This window comes from Argopecten irradians, chromosome 6 (assembly GCF_041381155.1).
Source record: "Argopecten irradians isolate NY chromosome 6, Ai_NY, whole genome shotgun sequence".
Classification (NCBI taxonomy): domain Eukaryota; kingdom Metazoa; phylum Mollusca; class Bivalvia; order Pectinida; family Pectinidae; genus Argopecten; species Argopecten irradians.
The window spans coordinates 586,692-603,208 of NC_091139.1; the positions used below are offsets into that span (position 1 = coordinate 586,692).

The 16,517-nt window shown below is 33.7% G+C and overlaps 1 long non-coding RNA gene across 1 annotated transcript; it reads left to right on the forward strand.

The window, feature by feature from the left end:
* Positions 1-1,184: 1,184 nt before the first annotated feature.
* Positions 1,185-7,136, forward strand: LOC138324682 (uncharacterized). The gene is made up of 3 exons (XR_011208663.1): positions 1,185-1,607; positions 2,833-5,780; positions 6,793-7,136. It is a non-coding gene; the product is annotated as an uncharacterized lncRNA (long non-coding RNA).
* Positions 7,137-16,517: the final 9,381 nt, after the last annotated feature.

The window sequence follows — 16,517 nt, forward strand, 5'->3', positions numbered from 1 at the left end:
TAGAATTAAGAGGTTCTTCAATATTCTTGAAGAAATGATTTAGCTATGGCATTTATATACTCCGGCTGTCAAGAGCTGAATTATATCACAACTATGTATTAGAGCTTTGAATAACTTGCTTAAGTCTGGAAGCGCTATTTTGACTGTTACTTAAGGGGTTGAATATTATTTGGTCGATCTCATGGGGTGATGAATTAAGTTCCTTTTGGAACAAATTCAACATAAACTGCATCAGACACGATTTTGAGTTTACTTTGAATTTATTTTGGCCTTTTATTTCGGATTATTAATATAATATCTTTTTTACCTAATTATAACTGCATCATATATAGTTCATCAAATTTGTTCCAAGAGGAACTCAACTTATATTTCAATTCAAACGTATTTTATTTTTTTATATTTTTATTTCAAAGTTTTGCGAGTCTCTCTGGATCTAGACTTGTCCAAGTCTGCAACAAGTGACGCATGGACAACACACCGTAATTGCAACTAATACAAATATAACTAATTAAAATAAATAGTGCAAATATTACAATTTCCCATACTTATTTAGAACCATTTATCGTATCAGTGAAATCCAGATGAAAAAAATAGACCATTTGCAATAGATTTAGAAGTTATTGCAAAAATCGTCCGCCAAAGCTACAAAAGGATTACATCCAGACTATGCGATACGGTTGTCTTCCGCTTCGATTCAAAATGGAGTTACCGTGACGTGAAGGGACTGGCATTGTTCTGGTGGTTTATGTAGCCTAGTCAAGTAAAACAATATCACCTTCCATTTACTGCAATACGGTATTTGTTATCGTCGGTTCAGCCTCCTTCATCATTTGCTGGTACCAGATACGTTCTTACGCATAATATACGTTGCGACATACGTCACACAGGGACATGGTACATTTTATTGTTCTTCTGTACCGCAATGTTACTTATTTCGATCGGAAAAAAAGGCCAGAAAAGCAGAAAAAAGGACAGAAAAAAATCTGATAGACTCACTCAAACATAATATGTGTATAGAATAGGCATAAATATACACGCCTAACTCTCTCCATTGGGTAAAACCTTTGCTGAAGACGTGTAACAAATTAGTGCTAAAACTGCTTAAAATAGTATCAATAAACAACTCTCAGTGATATTTGCAATTTTTTAAAAACAACAATGTGTAAGTATTAACACTGAGATACTCTGCCTATATCACATCACTGTTACCGTTCTGATAAAAACCACAATGTGTAAGTATTAACTACCTGTACAGATACTCTGCCTATATCACATCACTGTTACCGTTCTGATAAAAACCACAATGTGTAAGTATTAACTACCTGTACAGATACTCTGCCTATATCACATCACTGTTACCGTTCTGATAAAAACCACAATGTGTAAGTATTAACTTCCTGTACAGATACTCTGCCTATATCACATCACTGTTACCGTTCTGATAAAAACCACAATGTGTAAGTATTAACTTCCTGTACAGATACTCTGCCTATATCACATCACTGTTACCGTTCTGATAAAAACCACAATGTGTAAGTATTAACTTCCTGTACAGATACTCTGCCTATATCACATCACTGTTACCGTTCTGATAAAAACCACAATGTGTAAGTATTAACTACCTGTACAGATACTCTGCCTATATTACATCACTCCTACCATATTTTACAAAACGCCAATGTGTTAACATTCACTAGCTGTGCTACAGCACAACGATATAGTCCACATACACACGTATATAATAATTAGTACTCGTACACGTTTAAAACATTGGTGTGCTAAGTGTCATCTATCGGATGAAGGTAACAGTGTTTGCGTTGTTATAGTCATCAATATATTACATATGAAATATCCAATGGCTATTTCTATTTTTGAAATAATTTATTTTGTTGGTCTCACCATGCTTACGCGATCGTTTTATGTCCCCGGCGTTTAACAGTTTTAGGTTTACACATCATGAACATGCATGTTACATAATTTATGCACCAAAGCACTGCCAAGTGAATTTACAGTGTATTTGCCTAATGCAAACAAATAGTCTACATTAATTGTATAATAAATAATGTCGCTAGTAGACATATATATGATTGCCGTAATCTTAATGATTACTTTTTTATTAAAAACTTGATATTCCTAAAAATTAAGAAACAATTATTTTAAATCAAAATGTCTTATACTTTAAAAAGCGATATCGTTATGTGACTCATGTAACATATTAACCTATTGATTTAATGTTGAAGGCCTTGTTTATTCCTGTCAAGTGATATTTTTGTACTAGGTGGTCGATTGTTGTTGAAATGACATATTCATGCGTTTTATTTCATTTCATTAAGACAATAATTATAATTGATAATAATACTTCATACAACATCAAATAATACGCAAATAACATTCACAAGACAACCTCATATTTGACACATTTGTGAAAACTCATTTAAATGCATTTATCCAATTATAAATCATTTAATGATAAATGTCGGTTAAAAACAAACACTTTTCTGGGACAGCTGATCGCCGATTAGCTGTCCCAGATTAGCGGGGGTACGTCCTTAATATCCACAGAACAAGTTCCTTTAAGATTTTATATAGTTAAGCATCTCACTGACTCTGATTGTAACAGCTTTTATTAATATGATTACAGTTATCTTAAGCGTCTCTTTGACTTGGATGCTTGTTTCACTTTTTGAGCCCATCTGTATAGTTTATGGCAGTGCAATTTATCCCCTCCCTTCCACCCTTTTTTCTGATATGAGGGTCATTAAGGTAATTGCTTGTTCTTTTATCCTTGCTCTAACCAGTACCTTTTTTCTGCTATGAGTTTGTTAATTACAGGCCATGCTACAGAGAGGAACCGTCGCAACAAGACACCTTTGACGTTCCGTGCTTGATTCGGTCATTGCTGGATTCCCTGAGACAAGTGCTTTGTTGTTAATTTTAAAATGATTCTCGTGGTTCGGCGAACTTCGAATTTAATAATTTTAAGACAAACTTATTAATATTACACCTGTGAAAAACGCTGGCAGTGGCTGAAGCGTGGTTGATTGAGGATGACTTCCAAGTGCATTTTCACAAGCTGACAGTTTTTTAACTAGTGAAATAGATATATCGTGATCTAAATGACATTAGCTTTTTAAGCTAAATAGTCTTGACCATGTAGCTTATCCTTTATCGTTTTGTTTATATTTTAAAGCTATATTTGATTACTCAGCAATGGATGCTAATAAGTGTATAATCTGCGACTAGTGTCTGTAAAAATAATAATAGATAAACAAGTATATTATGAGTACAGGTACAAATTATAAAAAATATCCTATTAAATTTTGTATGCTGATATATCACTTCTTAGTTGCATTTGAACACAACCAAGTTGACAAAAAGTGTGTATGCATCGGGCCTAATCTTAATTTTACTGTTAACTCATAGATATGTTGCTCGTAACCTTTAGCAAACTATGCAATAAAGAGTACTTTTCAGTTTAGTGTTTCCACAGGGTTCAGTACATATAACTGTCACCAAATAAATATGCCATTTTTTTAACTAGTGTCTGTGACATGTATAATGAGTGCTTCTTTCGCCAGGTGTGACTTTAAAAAAACATGTCTCACTCCTCCTTTGCTAACGACATGAGCACAAGTATAAATTATAATGTTTGAAATGAGAGTTTTTTATAAACACTCTTTGTGATATTTTTAAAATTGAAGAAATATTTATGGATATTTGCACACTTTATAAACAACCATTGTTTAATGCTAGGCCTTGTAAAAGGATACGCTTACTACAAAAGTTCTAAAATATGTGTTTTCGCGAATACTGATGTTAATCTACTGAAGTTCATAAAGAAATCATCAGTGGTGGAAAGCCCCAAAAGAAATTGCAAAAAAGTAATAGGTCCTTTCACCAGCTCTGGAAAGACCTAATAAAATCTGCTATATCCGATATCTTTGTGTGACGACTACAACAGGTATATACCTGGTTACTGTGTGTTAGCAGGTAACGTGCATAAAGTATAACATAATTAAAAACAATTAACATTTGCTACCGGCACTTCAAACAGGAAGCAATTTGATATCACCATCACACTAAAGTCAACTACAAATCATGTAGACAAAGCGATGCTTTCATGACCTTTATTATTGTAATGTCATCAATAACAATATATTAATATATCTGACGAGACACATCTTACTGAAATACTTGTAATATGTAGCACTTTATTCGGCAATTAATACTCACCTGAATCTCGATTATTACTTGTCAGTGAATTGGTATGCATTCTAAATCCATCCCTATATTGAGGATATTACATGAGTGGCAACGTAATATGAAATTTATCAAATGAGTTTAATAACTTGATATGCCACGAGCCTTAAGGCGAATGACATATCAAAGTATTCAATGAGTTGATAAATTTCCTATTACATAGTCACGGATGTAAGATTTTATTTAACATATAACTTTTATTAATAGAAATATAAGTAAAATTTAAACTAAAGTTTAATTTCGTCTCCATATAAAACAGTAAAAATCCGGTTCGGATGTGACGTTTCCGTCTACGGAGACGATCATGCGACGTCATAATCGCGACGTCATATATAGATTATGACGTCATAATAGCGTTATTACGCATTTGTCTTACGGTATTGATGATATAGCTGGACGGGTCAGTAATGAGTTAGATTTTCTTGTAAACAGAATTACATTTATCATATATGTTATAGGTAATAGTTTCTAAAGGCGTTTTCGGCGTCTACTGGTATAATAACGATATACATATGCATTGAACATTTAATTGCTGTAAACATTGGATCATTCCCTGATAATGTTGTGGCTACTGTGTGTCTATATGGCAGTGTTTAGATATCTGGCATGTCCTTATAATTGAGCCATGGCTACTTGGATTGGACTCGGTCGATCATCGGTGACCAGGTAGCTCAGTCGGTAGAGCACTTGGCTAATGTTCGGAGGGTCTCTGGTTCGAATCCCGGTCTGACCGCTACATTTTCTCCTCTCCTGTTACAATCTAATAATATCAAATATATCAATCGGTTACTCGTGTATACGTCTACCTCTCGAAATATTGATTCAAAGAGCGCAGTTTGGTCACGATTCTAGAACTTTGTGTAATATTTAATTTATTATTAATATTGAACATGCATTAGTCATGTTCATGATAAAATATCGTGTATCTTTCCACCGCATACGTAATGAACATATGTGTTTTATTTTTCATTCATTGATCACATTACATATGCATCCAACTCAGATCAGAAGTCATCAGGTAAGGTTAAATAAATGATTTATTCTAACCAATAGCACTGAGCCATCAATTTATTAGGTAATTTCAAAATTGTGTTTCTGCAGATGACAACTTCTTTTTGGCAAGAGTAATCCGATTCCTGAATTTTCTTTTATTGATCACATTGCAGATTCATCCAACTCAGATCAGCATTCATTTGGTAATGTTAAATAATCATAATGATTTTAAACCAATGACTTTTATTTTTTATGAGTTCATTAGGTTTTTTACAATAACAAACATAACTTTCTGTGACGAATCCAACTCGTTTAGCCTTGTGGAACGCATTCTATTTTCCTTTTATATCCAAATTGTTCCACCATATTTTGTTCAATTTCCACATACAAGTATTTATGTATTTACGAGTATTTATACGTGATATATATTGTATTACAGTCGATCCTAACATTATAATAACTGTTTTGGCTGTTGTTTGTGGGCTATCGGTTGTTGTTTGGATCATAACATACATATATCAGCGTCGGTGAGTATACACACTATAATTGCATCGTTTTGTACACCTCTGGAAGAAATCTACCCAAAGGGTGCTTGACCATACTACAAATCAACCTCCTGATTGACAAATCTATGTTGTTTACTATGTTATGGGTACATTCATCGTCATTGTTATGTATATACTTATCTAGCTTTGAACAGATAGTGAGAGTATGAATAAGCCGCCACAGTTCTGTACTCGGGAACTCAAAAAGAGAATCAAATATTCTCTACTCCAATGATCTAACGGCAAAACGAATTACTCGTATCTGTACAATACTCCAGGGGCTGCGGTGGCCGAGTGGTTAAGATGTCCTGACATATTACCACAAGCCCTTCACCTCTGGGATGCGGGTTCGAATCCCATGTGGGGCATTGCCAGGTACTGACCGCTGGTCGGTGGTTTTCTTCGGGTACTTCGGCTTTCCTCCACAACAAACCTGGCACGTCCTAACATGACCCTGGCTGTTAATAGGGCGTAAAAATAAATAAACCAAACACAATACTCCACTAAGTGCAAGATCATAAACACAGTTATAGATTAATATTTATAGCATCAGCAGAACCCAATATCCAGAATCTTATCCAAACTAATGTAACCTTAAACATTTGATCGCAATAGGTGATTTTTGTGTATTTTTTTTCTGGAAACTAATAGACGTCATCACGTTGCCATTCGCATACTATTTGTTTCAATATATTAGGGTTCAATAATAAATTGATGCTGGATATAGTAGTAGACCAAAACCTTCTGATAATCCTGTGTGGGATACATGTACAGCAAGGGTCATGTTTGAATCAATAGGTCGGAGCACATGTTGCAGTATTAATGCATGTATGTTAAGTAATCAAAACTGTAGACATATTTTGTTTTCTGTCGCTCTATCATCTTAGATATTGGTTTTGTGTAAGGTCTATGTATACAAAGACAACAGAAAGACAGAATCATTCATATCATAATAAACAAAATCACATCTACAGTACATGCTCTCTGTTTGCAGAAATAGAGATTCCAGAAAAAAACTAGCCCGATAAAAACACAGGTAAGGCCAGAAGAATTTGCGTTAACACTCTAATCGCAATAGGTCTTAACACACCAAAAACTTTTAATGCAATATTGTTAAAAATGTGTTAAGATGATGTTTCTTTTCTCCTCAGTCATTGATACGTGATCCGAATTCTAGTGGTATACATAAAAGTATAGTCTAGTAATCGATAGCGGCATGATCTAAAAAGTGTACGTATTATCTATTTATCATGATGAAAAGAGAAAGCATTGTTATCAAACGGCAAACCCTAATTTCTTATTAATAGCAATTTTGAAATATATACTTATAAATGAGTAATCGCGTATTTCTGCTAAAAAAGCTAAAAAAATACTCTTTCACAATATATTTGAATTTTATTGCATTTTGTGAGTTTTATTGATCAATTTTATCACATAACTTGAGAATGAGTTTAAACGCATAATAAAGAAAAAGACTGAGTAGCAAATGTTTAATTGTGTACAGTGCATTTTATTTTATGATTTTCATCACCGCCCAGCTTGTGACTGCGAGTCCTGCATAAATTCATCTTCCGGGTTTTGTCATCGATTCTATGATTTTATTTAACACTTGTTTTCAGAACAATCAGTCCCGGACACTGGTTATTCGTCTATTGACCGCCGTGACGTAGAACCTGCCCACGTGTATGAAATGGTTGTTACCTAATAGCGCAAAGAAGAGCTCATTGCAAATGCTGATATAATGCTTCCATATAAAGAGGATCTTACATGATTTACTATGTAAAATGAGGGGTTTATTGAACGAGCTCAACAATTTGAGGAAATTATTTAAAGAGTAATAATAGTATATAAACACATTTATCACATTCATGTAACATACAACGTTTTTGATGGAATCATCAACCATATTGTGTATAACATATAATCGTGAAAACGTATAACATGATCAAACAGCCGGTTATGTAAAAAAAAAAACGACTATATAATATTCTAACTACCAGACTGGAAACCTTTGAATCAAAATTCATTTTAGAAGCAAACCATATTATTGTATTACAAACCCAGCCTAGTAGACAACAATCACATATGATTACACAAATGGTAAATACACATACTTTTTCAATAATTCAAGATCTAAAAAAAACAATATAATAATGCTTCGATTAGAAAGCAATAAAAACACCCACCCTCGATAATAAATAACTGGTCTATATCACTACATGCTTAGTGTGTTGAAAGAGAAAAGGAAACATATACATATTAACGTTACGGCTGTAACGCCTCGATTACAGACCAGACACATCAAAAGCGAATTATTATTCTTCAACGCGCAGCTAAGAGATATTCCATCAAAAATCATTACACACCGAAAAATGCTTGTGTTTTCCATCCGTTGCTGGTGGATATTTCAAAACACTTTATTTTGATGTTTTTTCAAATACTTACACATCAAAAGCAAATGCAGAATACATATCCAAATAATGTTATTCCAAATCAGTATAACGAATCCGCTTCCACTTTTAATTCACCAATTGTTCGGGCATTTGAAAGGTTTTCTCGCATCAATATATATTATTGATAGTGTAATAAGTTAAAGCCAGTGAGAAAAGGCAACGGCATTTCACGGTGTGCACATGTGCTATGACAACCGGCGTAGCATGTTTACGGCTTGTTTGACTTACGTAAAATTTTATGTTTTAATTTAAAATTCATGTACATTTGAATACCTATTTTATACATATCATCAATGGAATTTAAGTTAGAATTCAAATTACTTTTCATATATTTTATATGCTTGAAATTGTCATTATCATTCAATGATTGAACGATTTTCTCTCTAATATATATGTATTATACAATATAAGTAGTTTACAGGCTTTCCTTAATTTGTATTTTTTTAAAATGTGGTTACTTTTTTTTATGCCAAGTGAATGATTTCATCATTGTATATGCATTATTTAAAAGTAGTATCAAAGTTTTTTGATAGCATGTTGATAAAAAATTACAGATATGACAAAAAATTATCTGTGCCGTATTAATAGATATTTCATATCTATATAATGGATTTATTCCATTCTCTCTACCTTTTAAGCTATCATCAAATTTCTTTTTTGTACATGTATTACTTCTGTTAACAAATGTACTATTGTAAAGAACAGGCACTTGCATTTATTTGTTGTGTTATTTTTAAGGCCACGGTTTTAACTTTCATTACAACAGTTAGATTAGGCAATTAAGCTGATCAGGCACTTCTAATCTTTAATCAATAGATTGGTGCACTTTCATTTCTAATAATTTTGTACAGAATCTAATTTTAATTAGATGGTGCACTTTATCATTTTAATGTACAGGGGACTTACATTTGTGTATTTTATTTTATTTTTTTAATATTTACCAGGTAACAACATGATCGTTGTTTATTCTCATGCACAGGCATTCACATTTCCAAAGTAATAGACACTTGCATATGAAGTTGTTTTTTAATATTGTCATCAAAACTATTTGAAAGTTATATCATAAAACTGTTAAAGCAGTACACTTGCAATTTAAAAAGTTGTTATTGAAAAAGTAATTACGTGGTATTTAACAGTGCGGGTAAATCATTGTAGTGTACTTTCTAATTACAAGAATCATGTGCCCTGTAGTGCTGGAAAGGTTATAGTCTTTTTGGAAGTTATGTATAATCTTAGTTAGTTTGGCCACTCATTGGTATACGGATAATATAAACAGTCCATGACGAATGTAGTAATGAATATTGATTTACACATTCAATTTATCAAACTTACATCGTACTGATACTTCAAGATTTCATTCAGTTAGGTTTTTAATTATTTGTTTTACAGCCCTGATATCAACAGCCGAGCGTAAATTAATATGTACCAACCCAGCGTTATTTCTGATATGCAGCCGCAAAAGTACCTAGAGGAAATAAAACAGTAAATATTAGCATAAAAACATATACACAAACACTTCTATGGAGAAACAAATTTTAATTACAACAGTTTATAAAACAGACATACCTCTCAGTTCAACCAGGGAAAATGCATAGTAATGCCAAGAAGAACTCCTACTAATGTTGTCGAGGATTTCAAAGCCATGGTATGTCTCTAATACAAATTGGATAAAATAAACAAATTAAAACCAATGACGATCATTAACTAACTTCATTGTCTTCTTAAAGTAAACTACCTTAACTTTACCACCAAGAAAACCGTCTGTGAACTTTCATTACAATCCTAAATTTCATTCACATTGTAAATAAATATGTGAACCTTTTGACCATTGTAACTTTTTATCTCATTTTTAAGTATAGACATTTGGGTAAAATTATTTAATCATGAAATTGGCCCTCATACCAACAAAATGTATCAAGAATGAAAAGTTAATGAAATCATTCCGAGGATCTAATGTCTAAGCCTGAAGCCTACATATCCACTGCTGAAGAGAATGGCTTTGAAATGGGACATTCAGTTTCCTAAATCAAAAAACACCCCCCCCCCATACCAAAAAAAAAAAGTTCCTAAAAAATACCCCCAGTTAAGTAATTGTAGAAAAAGAAGGAAGGCACGCACATTACCAAAGTTCCGGTGACTTCACACCCATACAACAGATATTTATACATCGTGTATCTCATGTAGAATAGTCATGTATTATCACCCATCGGTGGGATAATATGAAAGTTCCCTAGACCCAAAGTGTCATCACAGTACAGGGATAGCCATGTTTTGCAGATTTCCTCGGTCTTGCTGTACAAAATAATATTAATGTAAAATTATTTATAGCATACGGCTCATCTACTCCATGATCCTCTTGTTAGTAAACATAAATTACCATGTATTGGATCTCAATTAAATTTAAAACAAAATTATGAAATAATAAACAAGAGGCCCCATGGTCCATTAGCTGTCACCTTTGAGTTCTGATACAAGATTGCAAAACAAAGTCAATATAAACAACTATATATTGTGCCGCGATACAGACTTTTGTTCATCCCAGTCATAAAATTTGACTTTTATAATCTCTGAAGAGCTATTTTGGTTCAAACCAATTTGTGGTCCCCTGGGGTCAACGTATTGACCGATAAGGATCAATCATATCTGCCATATCTCGAGGGGCTATAAATCTAACCATATGTTGACCTCATCTTCTTATGAAAAATTAGTGATGCAAAATAATGGATCATATTTTTTTTCCCAATATAAACAATAATAGATTGTGACCATTCCAGGGGAAAAAGAATCTGAGATACAACGAGCACAAAAATTCACAATTTTTGCTAAATGACCTTATGGTATAAGACTTTCCATCTCATGAATAGTTTGTTTATACCATTCTCTGGAAATTTCAGGAATATGATATTAGAAGTATTTTGAGCCCTCATTTGTGACCCCCTTTGGTGCCCAACCCCTCAGCCCCCTTATGGGCAGCTGGTCCACATATAATTCACCATGACACCAGACAGAACATAATTGATTAGATAGGTTCACTTGAGACATTTTCTCAGATGATCAAGACCTATATAAAAAGGTGACAGAGTTATATCTTATTGACTACGAGCAGCGGAAACTCAAATTATAAAACAGGGATACACATAAATTCCAGGTTTATAAGTTGTTCAATGTAAATTGGTGTATCAATATTAAAATTGTTTTAACTACCAATGAAGCAACATTTTGTAATAAAACAAGTATGATTAGCTTTCATAATGTCATATTATTATATAATACACCCCCCCCCCCCACCTCACTCCACCCCCCCCCCCCCCCCCCCCCCCCCCCCCCCCCCCCCCCCCCCCCCCCCCCCCCCCCCCCAGAATGAAATAAACTCAAAAGTCAACTTTGATATATATTATGTACCTTTATACATGCTAATTGGTTGGCTTTAGGCTGAACCACATAACTTGCGAAGTCCTTTTTCCTTGACAAGTAGGAGTTCCCACAAAAAAAATTGGCTTTTTCGGATGTCCGTTAATGGTTAATATGTACAGCTTTTCCCTGCTATACGATCCCACATTCCTTTCCCACAACTCTCTCAAAATGTTACGCGTCTTCCATCCCATGAGAGAATCCTGTTTAGCAAGTCCAGCCTAATTAGTCAAGTCAATTAAGAACATAGATTATTTGGCCAAAACATCTAAATCGAAATTACTATCAATCCAATTAATACAAAAATATTATATATACCTATACTGTAATCTGAAAATGACAGATTTATTTGCTCCTGAAAATAAAATGTGTCATTATTACTTAGTATATCACTACTACATTGTAAATCTTTTTACTAATAACATGTCCGCCAAACAATATTGACTTTAACATGATCGATGTACACGTAGAATACTCTTTGTAATAATAGAACCTCATTTATATATTGGTTACAACGAATATACATACATATAAAATGTACTACCATATTTATATCACTTTGGCAAGCTCCAAAAGATCCAGTATTTTGTTGAACACCATCAAGGGACCAGGAGGGATGATAACTCATCCACACCATATACCTGGATCCATTATACATTGTAAACTCAGCTTACACACCAGTTCATCTCTGTACATTCTTGTGTACAGTTTGTGAGGGGACCAACCTCTTTGTGAAAAAAATGTTAATGCATGTTTATTGGTTACCCTATACCATTGGGAGCTTCATTTTAAGTAAAAAACCCCACAGCAGGAAGTCTCAGTTCGAGTGTTAAGCCTAACTCCTTTACAGCCAGTAAAAAACCCGCCTTAGTGTACTTAGGTAATTAAATCTAAGGAGTGCATTACCATTTAAACATCCAGGTTAAAGTAGTACTACACCCACATTACGGTGATTGACAGACTTGAAATATACCAAAACCCCAAACAAGTAATGGACAGTACCCAAGGCTACCTGTTACACATAATGTTTCCTCACCTGTGGATTGTGATACCTGGTTCGTAGTCTACATGTAGTCCTAGATATCTATATTATATTTGATTAAATACTATTGTTCAGCGGCAAAAGCATCAAAGTATTGAATTAATTTCATTCTTTTAAAAGGACTACCAACATGTACTAAAATGGTACTGTTATCTTATATTTGGGGACTCTATCTGTGAAATGAAAAATAATATAGAGAACTGTTTAAAATAAATCATTTAAATAAACTGAATCATTGGTTTCGTATCTATCAACTATTTCGTTTTGTTCATTAAGTTTAACCATCAGTCCTGAATATCATCAATTAGCATTAATACGCAAAAATGCAATAGCAAATATTTGATACATCAATTAATTAATTAATTTGTAGTCTTTACTGTTGTGTTTTATTAGTTTAACATCCTATTAAACAGCTAGAGTCATGTAAGGATGTGCCAGGTTTGTTGGTGTATAAAGCCATGGTAACCGGAAGAAAAACCACCGACTAGTGGTCAATACCTGGCAACTGCCCTTACATGGGATTTGAATTCACGACCCAGAGGTGGAGGGCTTGTGGTAAATATAGTCGAGACAGTCTTTACAATGTTGACATATTTGATAAACGTCTTCAAACTTTGGTTTATACTTTTTTTTTGCTTAAACTTGAACAATACATTTCACGTTTTAAAAATTTGGATTAATATTAATAATCAAAACAAATCTATTAGGTAAAACTATTCATGGCCAGAAGGCAGAATTAGTGTCACGTTTGGCGATATTGAATTTGGTATTGGGACCCTACCAGTAGTCGTGAAAGAAATAAGCAGACCGTCAGTCTGTGATTTTAGAAAAAAATAATTGTTTGCATCTCATGAAACACATCATTCACAAACAGCTCCAGACATTCGGAAATCCGGACGCCACAGTTTGATCTTAATGTGCACCACAATCACGACTACAGTTCCGTCCACGACATACCGGTTGGGTCCCAGTACAGAATACAGATGCTGTCACAGCAAGCTATCAATTGAATGCTAATAATGGACCCCTGGGGTTCTTACATGTACGCTGTGAGAAAAGTGGAGAGGGCCTACAAGTTAAATTACATACATTTATCCTGCAACTGTCCCCAACGATACTGACACGATAAACTACTGCTTACAGATAAACTTTGTGCTTTATCCATCAATACGATATGCTTTATCCGACCAATACGAGATCACGTGAAATGTGTTCCATATCTGACGGAACATTTCTAACTTGTACCCAGGAACACTTGAACCATTCCGAGTTGAATGAAACGTACATTCAGTCCCGCTAAAACGTGGACGTCACATTCACGAGAAATGACGTTCTAATTTTAAGATATCGAAAAATCTCGTATGGCTGGCTGTCAGTCCTTTTTCTTGGATCGTGGACATAAGGTCGTGTATTTGTTAATTAATTCTTTAATTGAGTTAATTTTATTGGTTTATTTAGAGTAATATTCATTTCCTTTCAGTGACATATCACACTGATATAGAATTAACGGTTAAACTGTTTGTGACATGCGCGTATTTATTTCGGGCACGGCAGTAAAAAGGAGTACAGCATCTCATTCGGTTAATGCTGAATGAATCTCTTACCTTCCGCATCAAAGAAGTGCGGTCCTCGTCTTCGAGCGAAACAAAGTAAGGAACTGTCAATTTGCTTTCGTTTTTGAATGCCATAATTGTGCAGGATAAACAGAATACACGTTTAGTATCTTACAATACAAAGTTTTATTTTGAGTGCTCGAGAAACGGAAAGCCAAGATTGGACTCGGCAAAGCCTCAGTCATCTCGGCTTTCTCCTAAGTCTCGCACCAAAAAAAACCTTGTAGTGTAAGATAACTAACCATGTATTCTCTATGTTAGCACTGTATCTATCATAACTTTGTATATATTCTTCAATTATTAAATGAAATCTTGAAATCTATAGCTAGATAACGTATAGATACAGACACTATTCTTCATTAGCCTATAGGCGATCACAGCAAACACTGGGATCTCCTAGATATCCTTTCGCCCCTCTGAGAAAAGCCGACGCCGTGCAAAATGGACTCGCCCGTGAGAAACCGTTTCCATTTACCTTAGGTGGATAATCGCCATTTTAACGTTGTTGACTCAGTAAATTGGGAAAATTGAAGGAAGGATGTGATTTTATAAGAAAGCTATCGCATCTGAATTATGTAACTTATTTCTTACAGTGTCTAAAAACCGTCATAAACACACTGTGAAATGCAGCGAAAACGTAAACACAGAGCCTCCGGCTCACAACCCTACATCTAAAATTCGTTAGCCCATATATTCAACATATATCCGTATATATAAAACATGAATGAAATTCGAAAGATGAGTTAACAATACACTGCAGAAAATTGTTATATTTGCACTTACTTAAATATATCGGTTGCGTTGACATCTGTAAATCTAGTATCTCTCTGCTTGTTATTAAACGCTCGCTTCGCGCGCCACCGGAAACCGTCGCTACGCCAGGAAAAGCAAGGGCCGTCAATCGTGGCCGTGAAAAACCGTTTTGGTTCTCCACGGTGATAATGTTACATTTAAACATACGTCATTTTATCAAATAGAGTATAAACTTCATCGGGTTATGAAACAAATTTTGTTTGCAAACTTTTGTGAGAATCCGCTACGCGGATTCACACAGTTTGCAAACAAAATTTCTTTCATACCCCGATGAAGTTAAAAAATAGTAACATCAATGCTTAAATAAATTTATGTTATGAATAAGAATGTTTTTCCATAAATGTCCTGAATGTTTAAGTCAGTACAATTAGCAAAGGTAGTTAAAGAATGAAACAAAAATAAACCATATATTTGGTTTTATTTATTAAAAATTGACCTAACCATTAGAATGCAAACTTTGATCTGAATGATCTTCAGAAGCTAAACCATTTTATGGGTTTCAAACCCAGCATACCAGACAATTATTTATGAGTTTCAAAATTGGTGAAAACATGTACTTTCCATAATATGCAAGATTAAAAAAAATCTCAAAAGAGCTTTTTTCCCGCATTGATATATTTTATTATAGCGTATGTAGTTAAATTACTTTCAGACTTAATGGTTAACGACAAAACAATGTGTGTTATGACACCCTTTAGTGTGTTAACATGTTTTTGACTTACGTAGACAATATGTTTTGATTTATATGAATATGTACATTTGTTTACCAATTTTATGCATATCATCAATGGAGTACAAGTTAGTATTAAAATAATAATTATTATATATCCTATATAATGTAAACGTATTGATTTTAGCGGTTATTTCATTTTATCACTTTTCGTGCTATTTTAATGCGCTAATTTATGTACAGTGCTAAATTTAGTAAAAGGTATTGACGTTATTTAACCACGGCATTGCGCTAATTTATATATGCACTAATACAGCATTCCTTACAATTTTTCGCATATGCGTTAAAATTCCACTGCACTGAAATAAGCACGTTTACAGTACTTGACATTGCGATTATCATTGAATGATTTCCTCTCTTATATATGTATTATACACTATAAGTAGTTCTAGGATTTTTTGTTTGTTTTGTTCCTAATATTTTACTGTTGTCATGCCAAGTAAATGATTTCCTTATTTTATATGCATTATACTGTATATGTAGATGAATGATTTTTGTAGCAAATGAATAAAAAAAAAAAAAAAAACATGCCGTATATGTTTTTGTACTCTATATAAGGTAAATGTCCATTCATCTTTACCTGTCCTGCTATCATAAAAATTCTGTTTTGTACATGTCTTACTTATGCACTTCAGATACTATTTTTGAAACTCGCTC